Source organism: Castor canadensis, chromosome 1 (assembly GCF_047511655.1).
Source record: "Castor canadensis chromosome 1, mCasCan1.hap1v2, whole genome shotgun sequence".
Taxonomy (NCBI): Eukaryota; Metazoa; Chordata; class Mammalia; order Rodentia; family Castoridae; genus Castor; species Castor canadensis.
The window spans coordinates 158,590,919-158,618,103 of NC_133386.1; the positions used below are offsets into that span (position 1 = coordinate 158,590,919).

Here is a 27,185-nt window from a genome sequence, read left to right on the forward strand (position 1 = left end):
TAAAAAAGCTAGATCATTGCTGTTGGTAAATTATCTCTTACCTTTTAGATCAATGAATTTTCAGATTTAGGCTTGCTTTAATTTTGCATTTTCATTTTTATTGTTTTGAAATATTTAAAAATATTTTGTTTGAGAGTATTTCTTTTCTATATTAGGTATTCTGTATTTTGGTATTCATAGTGAAATGTCTACTATAGTCAAACAAGTTAACATGTCTCTCATCTTACATAGTTCCTTATTTTGTGTGATGTTAAGACCACCTAAAATCTACTTTTTTTTTATTCATACATGCATATAATGTTTGGGTCATTTCTGCCCTTCCCCCCCGCCCCCTCTCTTATCCTCCACCCCTTTGCTCTTCCCCCCTACCCCCTCGCTACCAGGCAGAAACTATTTTGCCCTTATCTCTAATTTTGTTGAAGAGAGAATATAAACAATAATAGGAAGGACCAAGGGTTTTTGCTAGTTGAGATAAGGATAGCTATACAGGGAGTTTACTCGCATTGCTTTCCTGTACATGTGTTACATCCTAAGTTAATGCTTCTCGAACTAACCTTTTCTCTAGTTCCTGTTCCCCTTCTCCTATTGGCCTCTGTCGTTTTAAAGTATCTGCATTAGTTTCTCTGCATTGAGGGCAACAAATGCTATTTAGTTTTTTGGGTGTCTTACCTATCCTTATACCTCCCTTGTGTGCTCTCACTTTATCATGCGATCAAAGTCCAATCCCCTTGTTGTGTTTACCCTTGATCTAATGTCTGCATATGAGGGAGAACATAAGATAAAATCTACTTTCTTAACCAATTTTCAGTATGTGGTACAATATTACTAGCTGTAGTCCTTGTGCTGTACATGTTCATTTTTGTTGAAGAGAATTTCTGTTTGACAGAATAGCTAAATATAAACAGTTTAATACCTAGAAGATAATTATCCTGAGTATGTTTTCTCACTTCTCACATTTTATTCTGCCAGTAGAAGTTTCTGTTAAAAGCCATTCTTGACACTTATTTCTGATTGCTTAATTAAACTATTGAAAATAACCATCCATAATTTTGGTCCACCAAGCCAAACTAATGCATTTGGTATTGATGTGGTTCCATCTGTTTGCAGCAGTACCTTACAAGTACATAGATCTGGGCGATGTATGATACAATGATGGTTCTTAATATGTCAGTGTTATTTTCTGTCATAAGGACTGCCGGCCAGATTTCACATTGGATGAACTTTGTTTCATTGCCATGATCACTCATGATATCCCTTCAAATTGTTTTAATTCTTCCACTAACATTTTTTTGTATAGCCTTGGATTTTACAAAAGTGGCCTCAATTTTTTTCTTTTCTCAGATATTCATGGATTGTCCTTGAAATCTAAAGGTTAAATTTTACCTTCCCCAGAGCCAGGTGTATCTATAATGTGCAAGTACATGCAGGCATATACCTTCACTCACCTGTACAGAGTACCCTTAGTTCTTTTTAATATTCTTTATTAATGTAGATAGTTTTCCAGGACTTTGTAGCTGTTACTACTCAGAAAATATGGCTGAAGTGTAGGCTTATCAGCATTCCAAAAAACTGGCCATGAAGCCTTTCATTGGTCACATTTTAAACTCTTGGGTATACAAATATTTTTGTTTTTAGTTTGGTCTGCCATAGTAGCTGTGCCACTTAAGCATGGTATCCTTCCATTTGGAAGGTGGCCCTTCCAGATCTGATGTCTGTTTTAAATGATAGAAACTCTTATATTTACCTTTTTTATACAAGATAAAATCTGCATGTTTAGTACATACTGTTTTATTTTCTGAAGTCATCTCACATGGCCAGTGGTTCAAGATGGGAAATCTAAGAGATATTTCCCCCAGCTAGATCCCTGTTTCCATATTTGCTTTCATTTCTTATTCCTTTGTTGCTCCACTAGAAGAAAAAGACTTATTTTCACTGCAGGACATTTTTTTTTAATCAATAATCAAAGTTACAAAGATAACGTAAAATTAACTGTAAAAATTGTCCTTTTGATGACAAAGGTTCCGATTGTTTTGTTGCCTTTTATTTCTACCTTTACAGACATATTTTTGTTAGTATAATTTTGGCAGAAATAGTTTCCCCTTAGTAGAAGGAAATAATAGTGAGAGCAAAATTAGGTTTAGCAAATTGCCTTATCTCTTGAAGTGTTTTACCTTTCCTGTCTGCCAAACTAATGGTGGAGACTCATCTCAGATTTCCTTTTCTGTTCCTCAAATATCTGTCTTTTCCTTACATACTGTTTGCATTTTAGTTTAAGCTTCTATTACAGCTTTCATGTTGTTTTAAAATTGTTACTATCCTCTTTGAGTTTCTCCAGAGACTAAAAACCCTGATTTACTTGATATGGCCAGATTCTGCCTAGGGCTCAGCATTAGTGATTGATGAGGGAATGTGCATCATAAGAGAACTTTCTCAGTTCACTGGTCCCAGACATGATCTAAATAAGATCTGAATATGAATTACAAATAATAGTTTTCTGTCCAAATATGAAGACAGGGAGGTAGTATATGGCAGGGTTACAAATGTTGCTCCAAAGCCAGGCATGGTGGTGAGCAACTATAATCCCATCTACTTGGGAGATGGAGATAGGAGGTTCAAAAGTTCAAAGCAAGACTGAATAAAAAGGCCATTGAGACCCTGTCTCAAAAACAAAATAAAAAATAAAGGTCTAGGGGCATTGTTCAAGTGGTAAAGCACTTGCCTAGCCTGTATGAGGTACTGGATTCAATCTTTAGTACTGGGGAGTAGGAGGGGGTGTTGCTCTGAAGTCAAACTACCTGGATTATTGGCCCTATTTTGTCACACCCTAGTTTTGTTACTGTGAGCATTTATTGACACCTAATAATATTTCTGTAATTAGCTGTTCAGTTTTTGAAAGTTATGCAAACTAAGTACTTTATAATTGATGAGTAAGTTGCTAGAATTGAATATTTAATAAATAAATGTTGAAAATGGTAAATATACATAAACAGAAAAATATCAACTTGTGAGAGAAAAATATTCTTAGGACTTTCCCAGCTTACCACCCTTTAAAAGACCAGATCTTCTGTTTCTATATGTAGCATTTACTAATTGACCCTGTCTATAGTTTGTACAAGGAAGTATGAAAAGGGGGTGATAGCTTATAGGGGTTGAGAGTATAGGTAGTACTTTTTTTTTATATTAGTTGAATTAAAATATATTTCAATCAAAATTCTAAGTCTGCTGCCCTATATATACTTTTTAGGCAATACTGATGACACCTAATAATTTCAGGTAATGTATAAAATTACACATTTCACAGAAATATTTTTGGAACACTATAAATGTTAATTGGGAGATGTTTACAATACTTGAGCATTGAAGGGAAATTTTTGGTTCATGAGGGTATATTTTCATAGATACGCTGACAGTCTGAATCAAAAAGCAAATAAAAGCAAAGAGAACAAATATGTAATTAAGAATGGGCCCTTTGTGCATAATTATTTCAGCTTTATGATCTGTACTTTTGTTTTGTCTGCTCTTAACCACTCCCCAGCCTCTCCTTTATTTAACCTTAGTATTTATTTAAATTGGAATCCAGATCATTTTAAATTGTGGGAGTCAACAGTTTCCAACTGAGTTGGCATAAAGGGAAATACTGTTTTATTAAAGAAATAAAATGGAAAAAAAAATCCAGATCACAGATGTTTTGAAGAGTTGGGATCAGCACGGTGGCGCACCTTTTACCCGGCACTTGGAAGACTGAGTTCAAGGTGCACCTGGGCAACGTGATGAGACCGTGTCTCAGAAGAACGTGTGGGGTCTCAGACTGAACTCCTGGGTTGTGAGCCTCCTGCCTCAGCCTCCCAAATAGTATATTACCAATTTCAACTTCAGAAACCGAACTGTGATGTCCTCATTTTAATCTTAGAAGTTGTACTAGGGGAGAAAGTGTCCATGTTAGAACTGATGAAATGACTAAAGATAAATCAAGAGATATTACCAGATTTAAGGCTTGAAAGGCTTTATAAAGATGCTTGTTCTCTTCATACTGATCTGTAGATTTGTAGATTTAAGAGTCCCAACAGTGTTTGGGTGAAGTTCAAAAAATTAATTCTGTAGGGAAATGACAAAAGCGAAATGCCACAAATCTGTTCTCGAAAACAATGGGATGGGTGGATCTGGTCCACTAGACATCAGGCTGTCAGTTATAATACACTAATGAAGGCAGTGCTCTGCTAGTAGAAAGACTGACACTTACCCGGTCACTTAATTTGTGGTAAAGGTGGCACTGCAGAATAATGAGGAGAGCATAATGTTGGGAATAAAAGAATACTGACTGCTTTTTAGGACATGAAGAAATCAATTCCAGGTCAATTAAAATCCTGCATGTGAAGAAAATAAAAGCTAATGTATTAAAATATGACTTTGGATAGAGAATAAAGGTGATATATTCATGACTTTGGATAGAGAGCAATTTCTTAATTAAAATCCCAAAATACTAATGTTGAAGGGAAATGTTTTGGATTACATTAAAAGTAAGAGATTCTGTTCATTTAAAAAACTAAAATAATACATTTAAGAGAACCCATAACTCAAGTGCATTCTCTCTGAACATCTTTTTTATGCATGAATAGGTATTTTTTTTATCCACTACTACTGAATGCATTAAAATATTAATGTTAATTTTTCTTGAATTTTACTGTTGAAATGATATTGAAGAATTCATTGGTTGCTGTGTCCCATGCACTGCTCTATGTGCTTTATGTGTATCAACTCACTGGCTCCTTCCAGCAGTGCTGCAAAGCATACAGCAGTTAAGCCAGTATATTTAAACGCACTCTGGGCTTCAGAGCCTGAGCTTGTGTTCATTGTGTTCTTCCCTCTCTCTAAAAGACTTAGCATCAGGAGAGTTCTGGTTTTCTGTTTGTTTTTTTTTACTATGTTTTAATTCTAGAGAACAATCTTGATGTTAACTCTGCTCTGAAAAATGAGGACGTGAGCACCGTCATAGAATTTATCTTAATTTTTGATACACTCTTCTTATTTTGCAGAAGTTAATAGTATTCATAGTTGGCTCTTTAATCACTATTGGTTGTTTACTAGCGATTGTATGTTTTAAAACATTTGGGTGCCAACTGTTCTTTCACTGTGACTTCCCTATTTTTTACTTTTCATTTATCCCTTAATAAATAGGACTGTATTATTAAGATTTTTTTAAATGTGATGTTGAGTACTGTTCCTTAATTGACAATTATGAGTATCTCCTCCTTGCCTTTGGCTCCTGAACAATTTCTTGGGGATATGCTTTTTCTCACAAAACCTTTTCAGTGTTCCCAGGAGAATTCTGATGGTAGTCTGATTTCTTTTTCCCTTATACATGGTTTTTCATATGTGTATAGCTGAAGATTTCTTTCATCCTGAGACATAGTAAGTTAGGTAAGAGATGCTTATTAAGGAATCTGTGTCTGATATTCCTGATATTCTTCGTGTTGTTTTGAATTACAGATTGACTTGTTTCTTCATTTTTATGGAAATGTCTGCTCTTTTTGTTGCAGTCCCTGCTTTAAGGTCACCAAATATCCTCATGTTAAATGGCTCTGTGGACTCTCTATATCAGAACTCTTATTTTTCCATCTGCATTCACTGTGTTCATTCCCTCCATGTTAGTATTAGATTTTTAGCTCTGTCCATTATGTTCCTTCCTGCTTCTGTCTTGTTTATTTTTTTAATATTTTATCTCTCACTTTACTTCCCTGAATTTCCATTCTCTTAGTTCATTGCTTTACTATCTTGTGTTTAAATTCTATTCTACAGTTTTTTTGCAATGAGAAATTTTCATCTCTCTTTTTTAACCTATATTTTTTAACTAGGCTAGAATCTTTATCTTTTGCATCCGATTTTCTTACATTTATTGAATTGAACGAATGAAGGGAATTTACCATGTGTTTGCATAGTTGCCATATTTGGGTGACTGAGTCCAGACTTGCTATTTGTTCTTGCTGTAATGTCTTGACTGTCTATGTCTCATACTGAAACCAGCTTGATTGTCTCTCCACACAGCAGTTTGAGGACTGAGTGGTTTCATAAATTGCTCTACTTTTCTGTAGTCTGAGGACAGAGTTGAGGGGCCCCACTCCTTTTCTTTCTCAGAGGTCTTTTAAAATCTCATTCTGTCTGTTGAGGCCAGATGCCTTTGCCATGGGTAGAATCAATTCGTTTTTACTTGTTTCCTAATTCAACAGGTAACCCTAGAGTAAAAAGAGTAGCCCAGCTCTTTACTTTCCCAGTTTCACTCATTTCTCTTCCAGAAGAAGAGTTGGAAGATATCCCCTTGGATTTTCTTTAGACTGAATTTGTGAGAATCTCAAACTGGTTTTTACTGGCTAAGGATGGATTTAGGAAGAAAATTCTATTACACCTCAAATCCTTTTACACCTCACTACTGTTTTCACTAATCGTTTGGGTTTTTAAAAAATTATTATTATTGTAATTGATTTTGATGTTATTTCTTCTGTGCTTGTTCTGTTACGACTATAAATATAGAAACTCTGGAATGTAGTTATTTAAGAATTTGAAAGAGTACACATCCAAACACTCCAGAATGTCTAAAAACTAACAATTCAGACATTTAAAACTAGTTTGCCATAGGACTGTTTTAAACTGCTTCTGGGACTGGGTTCCCGTGGCTCTCTTTGGACCTCTGGCAGTTCTCTGCCTGGCTTTTCTCGTACTTGTTGGGGAGAGAGTCGGGAGCAGTTCTGAGGCTGCGTTGAAGCCACCTGGAGTCCAGTTACAGAGTATCTGAGATGGCGGCTAGAGGGAGGAAGCAGAAAGCATGTCTCCTAAAGTGAAATCTTGGAGAGACGCTGGAGACACACCTTGCAGGCAAAGCCACTGAAAAGAGGGAAAACTTTGACCCCTCCACAGCTCCACCCTGCGCAGAACATCTCCACTTCATGTTGAATGGAGAAACCAGGAGGGCCCCCGGGCCGCTGCCAGTTGCCCGCGCCCAGATGGATTTGGAAGATGCGGACCACAAGGTGAGCTAAGTGGTACGCGGTACTTCCAAAGACATCCCTGGGCCAGATCAGCATAGCCCCCTGGACAGACTGACCCCCACCTAGGGAAAAAAGAGAAACTGAGTAATAAGCAATAAGAACAATAAAGACACGTAGCAAAGAGGGTGGGGCGCCCTGAGCGCCGAAGTGGGGGAGGGGAATCCCACCCAGAAATGTAAATAAACAACCCGGGCCTGGCCAGAGAGGGTGAGAGTAGGGGCGTGTGCCCAGCAACCAGGAGTGGGAAAGCTTGTGAAAGTGGGGGGGAAGACCCACCTCCCACATGAGCTGTAAACAAACACCCTGGCCAGCAGGAGCAGCAGCACATGCCCAGCAATCAGGAGTGGGAAAGCTTGTAAAAGTGGTGGTGGGAGGAAAACTCCACAGGAGAGGGGGAAGACCCACTTCCCATGTGAACTGTAAATAAACATGCAGGCCTGAGAAAGCAGGTTCAGTGTCACTTCCCCCAGTGTGCTTGGAAAGGGGAAAGCCCAGGAGAACTCTGAGTAAACAAACCCTATGGGGCCAGGGGAGTGCTAAGCTCACCCCAGAGATCTTCATAAATAATGCCTCCAGCAACAGCAGGCTGACAGCAGTGGGCAAGTAAGCCACAGCCGTAGATAGCCATTCACAGACCTGTCTCCAGACTCTTTTTTCTCTCTCCCTACCTTTGATGAGAAAACAACCGAACTACACCTGCATGCTGAAAAACTTACTGAAACTATATTACATTTGAACTTGAGACACTTTGTGGGGTTTTTTTTTCTTGTTTTGTGCGGTTTTCTTCTATTTTATGTTACCCCTTTGATGAGACAACTACAGAACAACATCTGACGTACCATCTCCAGGATAGGAGGCTGAGGGATGAACAACAAAATTATTAAGACTGAAACTTCATTGCATTTGAACTTGGAGGTTTTTTTTTTTATATTTTGTTTTACATATATTTATACATATACATTTATATATACGCATTTTTTCTTTCATTTACTTTTTATTTTTATTCTTTATTCTTTTTTTTACTTTCAGTCCTCTTTCTGTCTCTCTAATGTCTTTTCAGGTTACAGTTGAGTAGTACACTGTCTCTCCCTGTTTATATGTTTGAAACTTTTTTTGTTTCTTTGTTGTGTTTTTTTTCTACTTGATTATCTGTTTTTCCCTTTTCTTTTAACTTCTCTGCTTTCCCATCTTCTCTCACCCTTCCATTCTAAATATCACTAGTGCTATAATTATAGCCAGAAAATACTTAATTGCACACAGTACAGGAACAATAACAACAAGAAGGGTAATGACGGGAAGACGGAAAAAACAGGGAAACCAGTTTCCACACAGCAAAAACTTAGTACAGGAACCAGAGGGAAATGAAGAAAACAGATACTCAGATCCAGACTCCTACAAAATGAAGATAAACTATGCCAAAGAACCCCGTGAAGCCCACAAGAATAATTTAAAAGAAGACATCCTACAGGTACTGGATGAGAATTTTATACAGATGATACTGGATAGGGTCAACCAAAATGTACAGGAGACACTCAAGAAATTCCAAGACAACAAAAATAGAGAATTTGAAAAAGCAAAAGAAGAAATAAAGGAAACCATAGAAGCACTGTATAAACACAAAAGTGAAACAGAGAACACGATTAATAAAGAGATAAATGCACTCAGGACATAAAGAGACAACATTAAAGTGGAAATGACCCAGGATATGGAAAACCTCAGAAAAAAGAATGAAATAGAATTGCAAAACAAAACGGAAGGCTAATCCAACAGAATAGAACAAACAGAAGACAGAACCTCAGAACCAGAAGATGAAATGGTAATTAAAGGAAAAACTGAAGAACTATTAATTAAACAACTCAAACACCTTCATAAAAGGTGTTTGGCAGTTTTCCTTCCCTTTTTATTTCATGGAACATTTTAAGGAGGGTTGGTATCAGTTCTTCTTTAAAGGTCTGATAGAATTCAGCAGAGAATCCATCAGGTCCTGGACTTTTCATTTTGGGGAGACTCTTGATTGCTGCTTCAATTTCACTTTGTGTTATAGATCTGTTCAGGTGATTAATTTCCTCTTGGTTCAGTTTTGGATGGTCATATGTATCTAGAAATCTGTCCATTTCTTTAAGATTTTGAAATTTTTTTGAATATAGGTTCTCAAAGTAGTCTCTGATGATTTCCTGGACTTCCATGGTGTTTGTTGTTATCTCCCCTTTTGCATTCCTGATTCTACTAATTTGGGTTTTTTTCCCTCCTCATTTTAGTCAAGTTTGCCAGAGGTCTATCGATCTTGTTTATTTTTTCAAAGAACCAACTTTTTGTTTCATTAATTCTTTGTATGGTTTTTTTGGTTTCTATTTCGTTGATTTCAGCTCTTATTTTTATTATTTCTCTCCGTCTATTTGTTTTGGGATTTGCTTGTTCTTGTTTTTCTAGGAGTTTGAGATGTATCATTAGGTCATAGATTTAGGATCTTTCTGTCTTTTTAATATATGCACTCATGGCTATAAACTTTCCTTTCAGGACTGCCTCTGATTTGTCCCATAGGTTCCAGTAGGTTGTGTTTTCATTTTCATTGACTTCCAGGAACTTTTTAATTTCATCTTTTATTTCATCGATGATCCATTCTTCATTAAGTAATGAGTTATTTAGTTTCCAGCTGTTTGCATGTTTTTTGTCTTTACTTTTGTTGTTGAGTTCTACTTTTACTGCATTGTGATCAGATAGTATGCACTGTATAATTTCTATTTTCTTATAATTGCTAAGACTTGCTATGTGCCCTAGGATATGATCTATTTTGGAGAAGGTTCCATGGGCTGCTGAGAAGAATGCATATTGTGTAGAAGTTGGATGAAATGTTCTGTAGACATCAACTAGGTCCATTTGATCTATTGTATATTTTAGATCTTGGATTTCTTTATTGATTTTTTTGTTTGGATGACCTACCTATTGATTATAAAGGGATGTTAAAGTCTCCCACAACCACTGTGTTGGAGTTAACATATACTTTTAGGTCTTTCAGGGTATGTTTGATGAAATTAGGTGCGTTGACATTGGGTGCATACAGGTTGATGATTATTATTTCCTTTTGGTCTATTTCCCCTTTTATTAGTATGGAATGTCCTTCTTTAGCTCGTTTGATCAATGTAGGTTTAAAGTCTACTTTGTCAAAGATAAGTATTGCTACTCCTGCCTGTTTTCGGTGGCCATTGGCTTTGTAAATTTTCTTCCAGCCTTTCATCCTTAGCTTATGCTTGTTTGTTTTGGTTAGATGGGTCTCCTGTAAACAACACATTGTTGGATCTTCCCTTTTTATCCATTTTGTCAAGCTGTGCCTTTTGATGGGTGAATTAAGTCCGTTAACATTAAGCGTTAGTACTGATAGGTATGTGGTGATTCCTGTCATTCAATGTTCTTAATTGTTTGAAGGTTTGATTGTGTGTACCTAAGTTGAGGTTACTCTCTACTGTCTTGCTTTTTCTTTTCCTGTGGTTTGGTGCTGCCTGTCTTTTCATAGTTAAGTTGGGTTTCACTTTCTGTGTGCAGAATCCCTTGAAGAATCTTTTGTAGTGGTGGCTTTGTGGTCACGTATTGTTTTAGTTTCTGCTTATCATGGAAGACTTTTATTGCTCCATCTATTTTGAATGATAGCTTTGCTGCATAGAGTATCCTGGGGCTGAAGTTATTTTCATTCAGTGCCCGGAAGATCTCACCCCACGCTCTTCTTGCTTTTAATGTTTCTGTTGAGAAGTCTGCTGTGATTTTGATCGGTTTACCTTGGTATATTAGTTATTTTTTCTCTCTTACAGCTTTCAATATTCTTTCCCTAGTTTCTGAACTTGTTGTTTTAATGATGATATGTCGTGGAGTAGTTCTATTTTGATCTGGTCTGTTTGGTGTCGTGGAGGCTTCTTGATCTGTATAGGAATATCTTTCTCTAGATTTGGGAAATTTTCCGTTATTATTTTGTTGAATACATTACGCGTTCCCTTCGCTTGCACCTCTTCTCCTTCTTCGATGCCCATGATTCTCAAGTTTGGTATTTTGATGGAGTCGGTAAGTTCTTGCATTTTCTTTTCACAGGTCTTGAGTAGTTTCAGTAACAGTTCTTCGGGTTTTCCTTTCATTACCATTTTATCTTCAAGTTCTGAGATTCTGTCTTCTGTTTGTTCTATTCTGTTGGATTGGCCTTCCGTTTTGTTTTGCAGTACTGTTTCGTTCTTTTTTTCTGATGTTTTCCATATCCTGGGTGGTTTCCTCTTTAATGTTGTCTATTTTTGTCCTGAGTTCATTTATCTGTTTATTCATCCTGTTCTCTATTTCACTTTGGTGTTTATACAGTGCTTCTATGGTTTCCTTTATTTCTTCTTTTGCTTTTTCAACTTTTCCATTTTTGTTGTCTTGGAATTTCTTGAGTGTCTACTGTACATTTTGGTTGACCCTATCCAGTATCATCTCTATAAAATTCTCATTGAGTACCTGTAGTATGTCTTCTTTTAAATTATTCTTGTGGGCTTCATTGGGTCCTTTGGCATAGTTTATCTTCATTTTGTAGGAGTCTGGATCTGAGTATCTGTTTTCTTCATTTCCCTCTGGTTCCTGTACTAATTTTTTGCTGTGGGGAAACTGGTTTCCCTGTTTTTTCTGTCTTCCTGTCATTGTCTTTGGTGTTGTTACTGTCCCTGTACTGTGTGCAATTAAGTATTTTCTAGCTTGTAATAATAACAATGGTAATATTTAGAATGGAAGGGTGAATGGAGATGGAAAGCAAGAAGTTAAAGAAAATTGAAAAACAAATAAACAGACAACAAGAAGAAAACAGAACAAGGAATCAGACAAGAAAGTTTCAAAGGTATAAACAGGGAGCATTAGTGTACTAATTGACAGTAAGCTGAACAGGCATTAGAGAGACAGAGGATTGAAAATAAAAAATAAAAAAAATAAAGAAGAATAAAAAAAAATAAGTAAATGAAAGAACTATCTTTATATAAAAATAAAATAAAATAAAATCAAAAATAGAAAATTTAAAAAAACCCCAAAAAACCAAAAAACCTCCAAGTTCAAATGCAATGAAGTTTCAGTCTTAATAATTTGGGTGTCCGTCTCAGTCTCCAATCCTGGAGATGGTACCTCAGATGTTGTTCTGTAGTTTTCTCATCAAAGGGGACGCATAAAGTAGAACAAAACCACACACACACACACACACACACACACACACACACACACAAACCCCACCAAGTGTCCCAAGTTCAAATGCAATACAGTTTCAGTAAATTTTTCAGCATGCAGGTGTAATTTGGTTGTTGTCTCTTCAATGGTAGGGAGAAAAAGAGAAAAAAAAAAAAGAGTCTGGAGATAGTTCTGTGAATGGTATCTGCAGCTGTGGCTTGCCTGCCCGCTGCTGTCAGCCTGCTGTTGCTGGCAGCATTATTTATGCAGATCTCTGGGGTGAACTTAGGACTCACCTGGCCCTGCAGGCTTTGTTTACTCAGAGTTTTCCTGTGCATGAGCCTGTGCTACTAACTTTCCCCTTTCCAAGCACGCTGGAGAAAGTGACTCCGCACTCGCTTTCTCAGGCCTGAGTGTTTATTTACGGTTCATGTGGGAAGTGGGTCTTCCCCCTCTCCTGTGCAGTTTTCTTCCCACTGTCACTTTTACAAGGTTTGTGCTCCTGATTACTGGGCGGTGCTGCTGCTTCTGCCAGCCCCATGTTTGTTTACAGCTCACATGAGTATTGGGTCTTCCCTTCTCTACTGTGGAGTTTTCCTCCCTGCGCCACTCTCACAAGCTTTCCTGGTCCTGGTTGCTGGGCGCATGCCCCTGCTCCCGCTGGAGCCTCCCCTGCCCGCCCGGCTTGTTTTTTTACTGTTCCGGGAAGGATTCCCTTCCCCCAATCTTTGGCGCTCAGGGCGCCCCACCCTCTTTCCCGCTTGTCTTTATTGTTCTTATTGCTTATTACTCAGTTTGTCTTTTTTCCCTGGATGGAGGTCGGTCTGTCCAGGGGGCTATGCTGCTTTGGCCCAGTGTTGTCTGTGGGAGTACCGCGGTACCGGGAAGCTCACCTTGTCCATGTCTTCCCAAGCCGTCTGGGCGTGGGCATCCAGCGTCCTGGCAGCCCTCCTTGTTTCTCCGTTTAACTTGAAGTGGAGATTCTCTGTGCCGGCTGGAGGGTGTGGAGGGGTCAAAGTTTTGCCTCTTCTTGTGATTTTGCCTACAAAGTGTGTCTCCAGCATCTCTCCAAGATTTCACTATAGGAGGCACACTTTCTGCTTCCTCCGTCTAGCTGCCATCTTGGAATCTTCCTGGAGTTCCTGTTTTTCCATAGTTTTGACAGAGACTTTAAAGAATTTAAAATTATTGGCTTTGTCTTGAAGTTCTTCCTCTCCCATTATGCATTGTAAATTAGGTTTGTGCATCTACATGAGGCCTGACTTACGCTTAAAAATTATTGGAGATGGCGTATGGGTCAGAATGAAGTGCTTGTGGGACCAATTGGCACCAAGGTTCTAGACTCAGGTTTGGGCTGGGTGGCGGGAATGTATCAGCAGTTGAGATTTTCCAATTCACCGTTTGTATAGGTTTGGTTGTCCCTGCTTTCTTTGGGAAAATTTCTTACATTCTTCACCTTGGTTGAACTGTGGTCTTTTTCTCTGACACTGCCCTTCACCTCTATCCAGTACATTACTGATATGCTTTTTTTTTTGTATTGTACAGTGTATTTAGTGGATCAGTAGTTCCTAAAATGCACTGTTCCTGGAAATGGAATGAGGTCTTGCTTTTTAAGTACTGAAACATACTGTTAGTAGATATTTTCCATAGCCTTAAAAATACATAACCTATACATAAGAGTCACTCTTACTTCATTTGTGATGCTTATAACTAAGTACCTGAGACGTGGTGATTTTATAAAAAACAAAAATTCCTCATAGTTGTGGAAGCTGCAAGTCCAAGATCAAGGTGCTGATCATTCAGTGTCTAATGAAGTTCTGGTCTCTACTTCCGAGATAGTGTCTTGCTAATGGGTATTATAGCAGGAGTGAATACTGTATCTTCCTGTGACAGAAAGAACAGAGGAAACGAATCCACAACCTCAGGCTCATTTATAATGATCCTAATTCCACTTATGAGAGTTTTACCCTCATGACTTAATGGCTTCATAAAAGTCCCACTTAATACTGTCACATTTGTGATTGTCAACATACAAATTTTAGGAGATACATTCAGATCATAGCACAGTCTTATATAGTGCTTCAATATGATTGTCTTTAATTAAAGTGCCAGCTAATACTTTAGTTGTACTTTGAGGTGTAGAGTACCTAGTTATAAATAAAGATTTATTTATTTATTTATTTATTTATTTATTACCAGTTTGGAGAATTGGAACTAGTATATTATAAATACATATACAACCTACCTTGGAAACTAATTCCTTAGATCTGGAGTAAAACCTCACCGGACTGATTGGCACGGTTTGAGGAAAATGGTCAATTTGAGTGTCTTTTGTTAGTTAAGTCAGAGTGCCATCTTATGGGAGAATGACTTTTAAACTAATAAAAATTCTCAGCCTTTGAGAAGAGCATGTGGAAGAAATGATCTCTTGTCCAAATCTCTATTCTCCAGAATTCCACAACACTAAAATGTGAGAACTGTATGTATGTTGTAAGTTGAGAAAAGAGGAAGGAAGTTGTTGTTCAGGACCATAGGGGCCTAACCAATAGTAGGTTATTACTAGGATTCTTATTTTTCTTGCATAGAAGCTTCTAATCAAGCAAAATATTAGTTAAATAAGAGCAGCTATTGCAAATACTTAAGCTACATGTGTAAAATTTTATCTTTTAATTATGTACTAATACATAAATAATGCTAAAAATTTTATCCTTCCCTGGTCTGTACCCTACCCCTCAGGACCCATCCCTCGTCCTCCAGTAAGACTTGTTAATAGTTTCTAATACAGTCTTCCTAAAACATTTTAATCTATTATAAAAACAGGTATATATCTCCATCCTCTTTTGAGTAATACCATGTGGCTACTGTGTACCTGGCACTGTTCTTGGCAGCATAAAACTGTAAACAATCGATTATAGTCCCTACCCTCATATTTAGTATGGGGCAGACATCTTCCATTAGGAAAATTTTTAGATGTCTTTCTGTTATGATTTCTCATTGAATTTGGTTGTGATAAGAGACTATACAGTGTATGCTACCATTCCCTTAAACTTGTTCAAACTTGTTTTGTGCCAGCATGTGGCCCGTTGTGTTGAATGTTCTACATTGATTTAGAATGAATAGATTCTATTATTTTGAAAAGTGTTACATAATTGTCATTTTGATCAACTTGATTGATGGTATCATTCAGGTCTTTCAAATTCTTCCTTAATTCAAGTGTACTATCAATTGCTGAAAGAACAATAAATCCTTACTGCAATTCAAGTAGTTTCTCTTTCCATTTCTGTCAGCTTTTGCTTCAACTATTTTTGTATGGTTATTAGATATATCATGAGGATTATTATTTCTTTATAAAGCATACCTTCTTTATCATTATGAAGTGATCTTTATTTTTGGTTCTTTAGTCTACTAATAGACACTGTAATTTTTCATTGTTTATATTTGAATGTATATTTTTGTCCCTTTTCCAATTTATTTTGGTTTTGTTTTTGCAGTGCCGAGGATGAAACCTAGGGCATAGTGAGTGCTAGACAAATACCACTGAACCACATCCCCACCCTTTTCTTTTAACCTGTATATATATCATATGTAGATGGTCCCAAATTTAAGCTGGCTCAATTTAAGATATTTTTGGCTTCACAATGGTGTGAAAGTAGTATACTTTCAATAGAAACCATACCTCAGATTTTAAAACTTGACCTTTCCCTAGGCTAGCAGTACATGGTATAAAACTCCCAATGCTGAATAGCAGCAGTGAGCTGCTGCTTTTGGTCAGCCATACAGTCACCAGGGCAAACAACCGATACTCCACAGTGCACCATGTTGCTTAGCTTTGATATTGGACGGGAGTGTTAAATTCATTTTTGATTTATGATATTTTCAATTTATGATAGGCTTATTGGGACATAACCCCATTGAGTTGAGCATCTGTACTTGATTCTTTTTAAAACCACTTTTAACATCTCTGCCTATAATCTTGACATTTCTGTTTAAAAATCAGTTCCTTCTACTTTTTGTTTCTAAAATAAAGTATGAAAGACGCTTTAATCTTTTTAGAAAGTGATTATTTGCCCTTAATTTTATCAGTGACTAAAAGATAATCATGATACAAATTCAAAAGATACAAGAATTTATAACAAAGAATTAGTATCCCTCCTTTACCTATCCCTGCTATCATATTCCCCACCACAAAGGGGAATATTTGTCCTTAATACACATATCGTCCTTCGAACAGATTTGTGTGCCTTTTTGCTTTCACCCATATTGCATATTATGTACACTAGCCATGTAAATTTTCCTTTTACAACCTTTGAAGTTGTGGAATATACACAGAAAACTGCATAAATTGACAGGCATAGAGTAACCATAAATTATATAATACAAACCTTTATAATCTTCAGTAGATCAAAATGCAGAAGAAAGCTATCCATATACTTCTCAGTTATAATTCCTTCCTACACCAGAGGTACTGCCTTTTTTGACCTTTATGGTAATCATTCCGTTCCTTTCCATTATATATATTTACCTCCTTTTAATGATCTAGTTTATGAACAGTCTAGTTTTTATTTGCCAGTTTTTGACATTTACATAAATGGAACAATATGTATCTTTTTGTATTAAAAAGTATATTTTGCACTTTGCTCAGTCGTATTCATAGCATTTATTATGTTACCTGTAAGACTAATTTGCCCATTTTCATTTTTGAAGATGCTGTTGTATGAATGTACACAGTATGTTTTTTCATTCTACTGAAGATGGGAACTGGATCATTTCCAGTTTTTACTATGGCAAATAATAGTGCTATAATATACTTGTACATGTTATAGTCACATGCAACAGGTGTTTCTGAGTGTGTAATTAGGAGTTGAACCGCTCCATCGTAGTCTGCTTCTCTTCCACATCACTAGGTAATGCCAACCTTTTTACTATTACTTTTTTATTAGCATATGATAGTTGTACAGGGGGATACATTATGATATTTATATATGTGCTTACAATATATCTTAGTTAGATTTACCTCCCCTATTGTTCTCCCTCATCCCCCTCTCCCCTCTCAGAAAGTTTCAACAGGTTTCATGCTTCTGTTTTCATATATGAATATAAAATACATCCACCATATTCAGCTCATTCACCCTTTCCTTGTGTCCACCCACCTCCCACTGTTAACCCCCCTGGAAAAGACCTGGTTTTCTATTAATTTTTTAAGGGAAATATGAGGATAGGTAAGACACCAAACAATTAGCTAGCATCTGTTGCCCTCAACACAGAGAAACTAAAGCAGGTACCTTAAAAGCAACTGAGGCCAATAGGAGAAGGGGACCAGGAACTAGAGAAAAGGTTAGATAAAGAAGAATTAACCTAGGAGGTAACACACATGCACAGGAAATTAATGTGAGTGAACTCCCTGTATAGGTATCCTTATCTTAACTAGCAAAACCCCTTGTTCCTTCCTATTATTGCTTATACTCTCTCTTCAACAAAATTAGAGATAAGAGCAAAATAGTTTCTGCCGGGTATCGAGGGGGTGGGTGGTGAGGGAGGGGGTGGGGGCAGGGGGGAGAAATGACTCAAGCATTGTATGCACATATGAATGATAAAAAAAAAAAACAAATAAATAAATAAACAGCCTGTTTCCAAAAGGCCCAAAACAAAATGGTACAATAAGGTTAAAATGAAATAATGGATTAAAATATATCTTATCTCTTACATGGTCAGTAAGAAAAATGCTATAACAACTCACAGAAGACAAAAAACATTAAGTGAGGGGGAAAAAATTATTTTTATTAGGATATATGTGTTGTATCGGGGGGATTCATTGTTACAATTCCAAATAGGCTTATATTATACATTGGTTAGGTCATCCTCAGCATCTCTTCCCCTTGACCACCTCCCTGCTCCACTTAAGAACTATTACAAGAGGTTTATTTGTTCTATTTTGTGTAAGTATGTGAAGTCCATAAACCATATGCCCTCACCTTAATCTCTTTCATTTACCCTCCTCCCTTCCCACAAGTACCCCCCTACACACACTCTCTCGTACCTATTTTACAGTCCTGTCTTTCATTATTAATATCTAAGTTGATGTTCAAGGGGTTTTCTCAATGTGTCCTTGCTGTGAGTATACTTTACTTTCATCCGGATGTTCAACTCCTTCTATTACTTTCCCGTACCCCTTTATCTCCCCCCTCCTCTGTTTTTCAACAGCTTTCATTATATATCCTTATTTCCTCTACCTTCACAGATGTTATGTTTTATAATATTGTTGATGCTTCATCATTCTCTTTTCCTTTTCCTCTTTCCCCAAGTTTCATATAGTAGTTCCACTATTGCAAACATGTCCTACGTTTGTGTATGATAGTGTTTGTTTTTGTGTATATGTTTATCTTTTGGATCTGTCTTCCACATGTGAGAGAAAATATGTGGCCTTTGTCTTTCTGAACCTGGCTTACTTCACTTAACATGTCCTCCAATTGCATCCATTTACCTTTAAACCATATGTTGTCATTATTCCTTGCGCTGAGTAAAACTTCCATTGCATATATATACCACATTTTCTTGATCCATTCATCAGTTGTAGGGCATCTGGGTTGTTTCCATAGCTTGGCTGTTGTGAGTAGTGCTCTGATGAACATTGGTGTACAGGTGTATATATTAAGACCTGTTTTATCCTCCTGTCCTTCATTTTTTAAGTGTATATTATAGTCCAAGAGAGTTTCACCTTAACATTTCAGGCCTGTATATATTAAGCTTTAATCAGATTAACACCCTCCCCATTACTTACTCTTTCTCTATCACCATGCTGCCTTACTATTCAGCAGATTATGGTGTCATATGTAGATCTCCAGTTCTATCCATTTACCTGCAAACAACATAATTTCATTCTTCTTTCTGAATGCCAGACTTTTCTAAAGTAGTAAAACTCTTGCCTCATGCTTTGGTAGACTTCCAAGAATGGGTATAATATGAGCGTGGATCTGGTAGCTGTGAAGTCATTTCCATTGTGTTTGAATTACTAATAAAGTTTAGGATCTCTGCATATGATGGGTGGTTATTTGTATTTCTTGTTTTGTGAAGTAATTATATATAATTCATTTACTTACTTTTCCTTTGTGGGTTTTTTTGAGGTACTGTGTTTTGAACTTAGGGAGCAAATGCTCCAGTGTTTGATGCATGCCTCTACCCCTTTTTGCTTTAGTTATTTTTCAGATAGACTGTCTTGGTTTTTGCCCTGGCCAGGCTTGGTCTGTGCTCCTCCTACCCATGACTCTTGCATATCTGGGGCCACAGATGTGTGCCACCTAGCTTGAGCTTATTCATTGAGATGGGGTCTTGCTAACTTTTTGCCCCAGCTGGTTTAGAAACTTGAACCTCCTACTCTCTGCCTCCTGAGTAACTGGGATTGCAAACAGACTTAAAAAAAATTAGTGTTCTTTGTTGGAGATGGGCACATACCTGCATGTTTGTGGCCAGTCTTTTCAAACTCTTACTTGTCTTTTGATTCTTTTTATGTCTTTTGTTTGTTTTTTTCATTACTGGGTTTGAACTCAGGGCCTCACACTTGGTAGGCAGGTGCCACACCTCCAGCCTGTTTTTATGTCTGACTATATAAATTCTGGATTTTAATATACAGTTGTGTCAGTAACAATCACAGTCTTTCTGTAAATTAATTTGATATTACAGATCCAAATGTTAAGTGTGCATATATAGGAATTCTGCTAGATTAGGATTAGATTTTGTAGATTTGTGTATTTGGCACAAGTAATTTTCTATTTTATCTTTAAGTAATTCCAGATTATTGACTGTTTGTTACCAGTGTTTCTGCAGATTAACCATTTTATTTTAACTTTCCCTTCACTATCCTTTTATTAATAACTAAATTTTGCCTAGGGTTGTTAAAGTAATTCAGTTATTTAAATTTAAGTTAGCAAAGGATCTTAAGGTGAAATATTTCTTTTATTACTAATGAATCTATACCAAAAAGATATCATGAGCAGACATTTTTTTCCATTTTATTTTAAAGTTTTAAAATTACAAAGACGGCAAAATTTTCCCGGCACAAATAGCACTTGTTTAAAAAGGGAGGTGGTGGTGTGGGGGACACACAAGTGTGCGATTGTCTTACTTTATTAAAAATAAGGGAAAGACAACTGTACAGTTTTTCTTTCTCCCAGCTCCTGGCAAGGCATAAGAACTAGGCCTAGATATGCATATATACATATACACATGCATGCATCATACCTAGCTCTCTATGCTACTTAGCAAACTCAAGGCATCTACAGCATGTTTTATTTCAGTCTCTCTCCCCCTCCCCACTTACCCCGAAAAGACTTACAAGTAAACAGGTGGAAGAGGTGGGAGGCTTTTTAAGAGGTCTGTGTGTGACTGAAGCCACACCAGATCAAACCAAGCAAAGCTGCATCTTAATCAGGAGGCACAAAAAACAAAGGAGAAAGAAAAAGTCCTCCTGGACACAATCCATCAATTGTGTGGAAAAACCTGTTTCACAGGGTAAACTGAGGCACTTCACTGACTCCCCACCATTTAACAAGAGACTTTGCCCCAAACCACAAAGATGACCTACCCCCCACAGCTGACTTCCCATCCAGCTGTCACTCGGATCCCTTCCCCTCCCTAATACAATATAGACCCACTAAGCAGACAACATAGTGAGAAGGAAGGCCTAGACCCCCACTGCTGATCCACCATGAAGGACTCTGAGACTCCCTGGGTGCCCAAAGTTAAAGCCCTAAAGATCCTCCCAGCCTGAGTTAGCTCCTGGAATCCTCTCAGTCAGCAGAAAGAACTACCTGGCTCATTTTCCTCCCCATCTACCTTCACAGCAAACAAGTCACCCAACAAAACGGAGCCTACACAGATCCCAACCCCTAAAATGAATAACAGATTATGAAAACAAAGCCCAGGTGCATCCTCATCCTTGTGCAGATAAGATTGGTGGCTGCTGTCCTTGCACAACTGGTTAGGAAAAAGGGAATTATTCCATGATTTCTGAGGAATCCAAATCTGTCTCTTATAAAGTCCAACTAGGATGGGCTTCAGGTGAGGATCAAGAGAGAAGAACGGAGAAAAGTATTTATAGAAAATAGGAGGAAGGAAGGAGTGTCTGCAAGCAGAGGCTTCACTGTCACTTCTTGTTTGCCTTTTTGACACTGGACTTAGCTTTGGGCTTCACTGGTTTGGCTTTCTTGGGTGTGGCAGCTGTCTTCTTAACTGAGGTGGCTTTGGGCTTCTTGCTTGGAACTTTGGAGGCAGCCTTCTTGTGCTTGGCTGCCTTCTTTGGAGGGCCACCTTCTTGACTTCCTTCTTGGTTTTCTTAAAGGCCACTGACCTCTTGGGTTCTTGCTCTTGGCTGACCGGAAGAAGCCCAAGACCCCCACTCCTTTGCTTTGCTTGAGGACACTGGTGGTCACCAGGCCCTTGATGGACATCTTGATCTGGGAGTCACTATTTTTATCCACCTTGTAGTAGCTTTTGATATACTTCTGCATGAACTGATGAGAGGAGCCTGCGTGGTTCTTCTGTGCCTGGCTGCCACCAATCATGTCTGAATACTTGGGGTAGTCTGTGGACTTCTTGAAGGCCTTGGCCCGCTGGAGCTTGGCTGCAGGAGTGAATGTGGAGTTCTTCTTCATGGTGACCTGCCTGGTTCTGCTGCTGAAGGGGCATTGCAAAGGACCAGCCCTCATCAGAGGCTGAGCAAAGGTGGCCTTGGGATCTGCTGTCAGGCCCCTGACTACTAGGGCAGGCTGGGGTGCAGGCAAGGAGCCACTGCTTCTGGGCCCTGGTGCCGGTTGCAGTAGGTATCGATAGTGCCACCAGTCAGGTCCTCTGTTGGCTCTCAGTGCCTGGCTGTGCCTCCACCTATTCTGCTTTTCTTTTCCCAGCTCCACGGTTCATGAACAGACCTTTTAAGAATAAAGTTACAGCCTGGTGGAGTGGCTCAAGTGGTAGAGTGCTTGCCTAGCAAGCCTAGCAGGCATGAGGCCCTGAGTTCAAGCCCCAGTACTTGGGGAAAAAAATAGCCCCTGATTTAATTCTGTATGTTCTTTTGTAGTACTTAGTTTTTGAAGGGTACATGCAATATTTAATTTTAAAAAGTAAATGTCAGTTTTGAAAGAAGAATGTTTCATGAACATCATAGGAGAAAATATCCTATGTAATTCTCCTTCCAGATGGCACCCCTATAGGTGAAGCAGCAGCCTGTGAAATTACAGTCTGAATTACACTGCAGATGAGCAGGGCATTTGGAACAAAGCTTTCTGATATCAGTAATAAATGACTTGGTTTAGAACCAAGGACAATTCCCAAATTTAAAGGCTATTTAGTCACAACATAGGGAACCTGTAGTAAAATGAAGGTTAGCAAACAGGAAAGTTGAAAGATAGGGCAATAGCCATTAAGCAATATGTACATGAATCTTTCATCTGCTGTATTAATTAGGTTTATTAATTTATAATGTCATATATTACTTCCACATCTTTCTAGTATGTGCATTGACTTTGCAAACATTTTCACAATGGATGGTGGCTAAGTGCCAGTTGCCAACTAAGACACCACTCTGAAATATTCTGATTCCCATACAAATATGGGAATCAGAATATTCCCATATTTGTAAATTCTTAACTTGTTTAATATGTTCTATGGGAAAATTTTCATTTTGGAACACTTGAGTCCTAAATTATCAATGCATCTAATACCAATACTAAATCTTAAATCAGTTTAAGAAGCAACATAGAATAGTGATTCAGAACCTGACTTCTGTAAACCAAGTTTCAGATTCTGTTTTATTTGCTCACTGTTCATGTGACAATGTGCTATTTTTTAGGTCTTAATTTAACATTTCTAAGCCTGAGTTTCCTCATCAGTCAAATGGAAATACTTTCAGGAAGAATTAAATGAGACTTTCCTCATAAAGCACTACAGTGAATTTTAACAGTTATCACCACTATTATTCCTTGATGGATTTACTTTTAGAAAACAAATAACCATTTTAAGATAGCTAATTTTATTTTGAACCAGAAATTTTTTTTAAAAACACTGTTCTACAACAAAGAAATGGGCAAGTGAACTAAACAGAACTTTCTCAAAAGAAGAAATTCAAATGGCCAAAAACATGAAAAAATGCTTACCATCTCTAGCCATTAAGGAAATGCAAATCAAACCACACTAAGATTCCACCTCACCTCTGTTAGAATAGCCATCATTAGAAACACCACCAACAACAGGTGTTGGCGAGGATGTGGGGGAAAAGGAACCCTCATACACTGCTGGTGGGGATGCAAACTAGTGCAACCACTCTGGAAAAAAAATTTGGAGGCTTCTTAAAAAATCTAAACATAGATCTGCCATATGATCCAGCAATCCACTCTTGGGAATATACCCAAAGGAATGCAACACAGGTTACTCCAAAGGCACTTGCACACCCATGTTTATTGCAGCACTATTCACAATAGCCAAGTTATGGAAACAGCCAAAATGCCCCACTATTGATGAATGGATTAAGAAAATTTGGTACTTATACACAATGGAATACTACTCAGCCGTGAAGAAGAATGAAATCTTATCATTTGCAGGTAAATGGATGGAACTGGAGAACATCATCCTGAGCGAGGTTAGCCAGGCCAAGAAGACCAAAAATCGTATGTTCTCCCTCGTATGTGGACTTTAGAGCAAGTGCAAACACAACAAGGGGATTGGACTTTGATCACATGATGAGGCGAGAGCACACAAGGGAGGTATGAGGATAGGCAAGAAACAAAAAAACCCACAAGATAGCATTTGAGGTCCTCGATGCAAAGGAACTAATGCAGAAACTTTAAAGCGACAGAGGCCAATAGGAGAAGGGGACCAGGAAATAGAGAAAAGGATAGTTCAAGAAGAATTAATTTAGAATGTAACACATATGTACAGGAAAGCAATGCAAGTAAACTCCCTGTCTAGCTATCCTTATCTCAACTAGCAAAAACCCTTGTTCCTGCCTATTATTGCTTTTACTCTCTCTTCAACAAAATTAGAGATAAGGGCAAAATAATTTCTGCCTGGTAGCAAAGGGGTGAGGTGGGGAGAGGGAGGAGGTGGGGGGAAAGGTAGGGACGGGAGGAAGGGGGGAGAAATGACCCAAATATTGTACGCACATATGAATAAAAGAAATTAAAAATAAAATTGTTCTATTTCACTCTTAGGCATATATTCAAAGAGTGTAAACCAATATTAGAGATACTTATTGCAGCTCTGTTCATAATAGCTAAACTGTGGAAACACTGAGGTGCCTGATGAATGAAATAGTGTGTGCATTATTACTCAGCCATAAAGAGAAATGGATTTATGTCATTTCTGAAAAATGGATGGAACTGAGCTCAAAACACCATATGTAGCATGTTCTTGCTCATTTGTGGAACCTAGACCTAAAATAATGAAGATGATTATGACAACGATGATGACAGTGCTGAGAGTAGGACATGAAGTGAAAGGGAGATGGTCTGAAGAGGTATCACCAGGAAGGGAGAGGGGAAAAGAAAAGAATTCTGAGGGGGAAGAGGACCCAGATATGCTACATGTGTACGTTCGAAGACAGCATGATGAAACCTAGAAAATATTGTATAAAAAAAGGGAGGAGAGAGTGGAGATTGGGAATAAAATGGGGGGGATGAACGTGTTCAAAGTACACTGGACACATGTATGGAAATAACACAATGAAGTCCCCACATTATTTTGTATACTAATTCAATGTATGATAAAAATGAAATAACATGGAGGTCGGATGACAGCACTTACTGATTGGACACATCCTAGCTCCTGGGATTTGAATAGAATAGATTAGTGAATGAAGGAGGCATAAACTAGATCGATGGTGACTGGGAGAACAGGAATGGGCAAGAGAGGAGGCAACTTAACTATTTGCCCAATATATGGCCAAAAGGTTAATGGATTTACTAGTTTGGTACTAAAGAAAAAGTGCAATGCTGGAGAGTTTTTGAGTTATCAGCCAATAAGTGATATTTATAGGCTAGATTACACAGGTGGTGCTAGGACTAGATGAGGTCACCTATGGAGGTAGAATACACAGGTAGAGGTAAGGAGAGTTTTGGAACTCTTCACTACAAATCAATGGGGTATAAGAGGATGCACAAGTCACATAGTTACTCCCCAAAGTCTAAATCCTGATTATTGATATGTGGTAAGTTTTTTCTTATTTTTTAAATCTAAATTAGTTGCAAGGATTTAGAGGTGTGCAATTTTTGCATTACAACTTGTATTTCTAGCCTTTGTTGAAAATCTAAAGACCTCCTATTTTTCATCCTGTGTCCCCATAGGACAACATCAGTGGGGCTTGTGTCTACTGCCTCTTTAGGATAGGGCACACGCTCCCAGGAGTGTGTACAGTTGTTTTCACTCTACTTTTCCAATGTCTGCGGGGTGCCCTTCATTTCTGTAGCCACTCCCCCCACCCTACGTACCATTGGTGTTTGACTTATCTTTTGTTTCAGCACTAAAACTTAAAAACTTGATCCATTATGGGCTATCAATTGATGATTGCTTATTAAGTAAAGAAACAAAAGTTCCCTTTATATTCTTTTTTCTTCAAAGACTGACTCTGTGTTTGTATTATTTTGACATCTTTTATGATAAGTGAAGATGTTAGTCTTTTCATTGTATAAAACCAATAGCACTTTGTGTAAATTACAAATTACTTGACCAGAAGTGGTCTGAGTGAAAACAAGTGGATTTGCGCTTTAACCTTTTACCACATAATGGGACATTTTCAGTAATTAAGGAGTGTGTGGATAATTTTAACCTAATAAAGGAGAATAACTCCAAAAAAAAAAGCAAGTACTGTTTCATCTGAACAAATATAATTATATACATATGGTATGAGCTCTTATTTATTCATTCAAAAACTGCTTCTTGAGTTCCTACTATGTAGTTGGCATGTTTCCATCCCTCAGGAATATAGCTTCAAATGATATGAACCAAGTCTTTATACTTCTTAGAGGTTATCTTTTAGTAAGGAGACAAAGTAAACACAAAAATACTATTTTAATACTTTAATTCATAAGTGCTGTGATGAAATTGATAAAGAAATGAACTTTAATGAAGGAAAAAAAAGAAGGTATTTTACAGTGGCATCAGAGAAGTCCTTTTTGATAGGGTAATAGTTGAATGAATATCTGAATACCAAGTGAAATAAATGATCAGTAAAACTGTGTCATCACTGAGTCGTTTTGTTTGTTGTTATTACTGTTTCGAGACTACGTCTTGCTCTGTAACCTAGGCTGGCTTGAACTCACAATCTCTGCCTTAGTCCTCCTGAGTGCTGGGATTACAGGTGGATACCACTATGCCTGACTCAAGTCTTAAGTAATATAGCATAGCTCCTGAATATAAACAAATATGTAGCGTATTCTTGTTTTGAAGGGAATGCTCTTACATTGATTTGCTAGCTCATTTATTCTTTAACTTAAGGTGTGCAAAATACTTTGACAGAGTAGAAGCTTCTTAATGTGCCTATGTAGGCAAGATCTTGCTACTAGAATGAAAAAGATATCAGAAGTTGAGAATATTGTTTTTAATGATACATCAATGAAGAGAGAAAGAGAAGATGGAAAAATGGGGAAAAGTGAAAGAAGACTTGCTTTAGCCCGCTGCTTCTATCCATTTTAGTTCCAGGTCCAGCTGACCCTTCTGGTAACTTCTACCAAATTAGACATGTGGTGGTCCTTTATGGTTTTAAGTGGTAATTGAGTGCTAGGCACCATGCTAAATCTTTTATATGTATCACAAAAAGCATTTTATTATTTGCTTTTGGAGATTTTCTGACCTAGTACTGACTGGAAATATGAAGCAAAGAAATAGCTTTTATGGAGGATATTTTTGCGACCAGAGGTGGTTACCTTCTTTCTTTTGTTAATTCTCTCTTTCTCTTCCTTCTCCCCTGCCCCAACTTACTATGAATTTTGCAGCAGTGGG

At 37.6% G+C, this 27,185-nt stretch overlaps 1 protein-coding gene and 1 pseudogene across 5 annotated transcripts in view; one reads left to right on the top strand and one right to left on the bottom strand.

Moving 5' to 3' along the window:
- The window catches only part of Prmt3 (protein arginine methyltransferase 3), a 133,230-nt gene that overhangs the window by 42,690 nt on the left and 63,355 nt on the right, over window positions 1-27,185 (top strand). The window lies entirely within an intron of this gene.
- LOC109681449 (histone H1.0-like) lies at window positions 21,257-21,850 on the bottom strand (annotated as a pseudogene).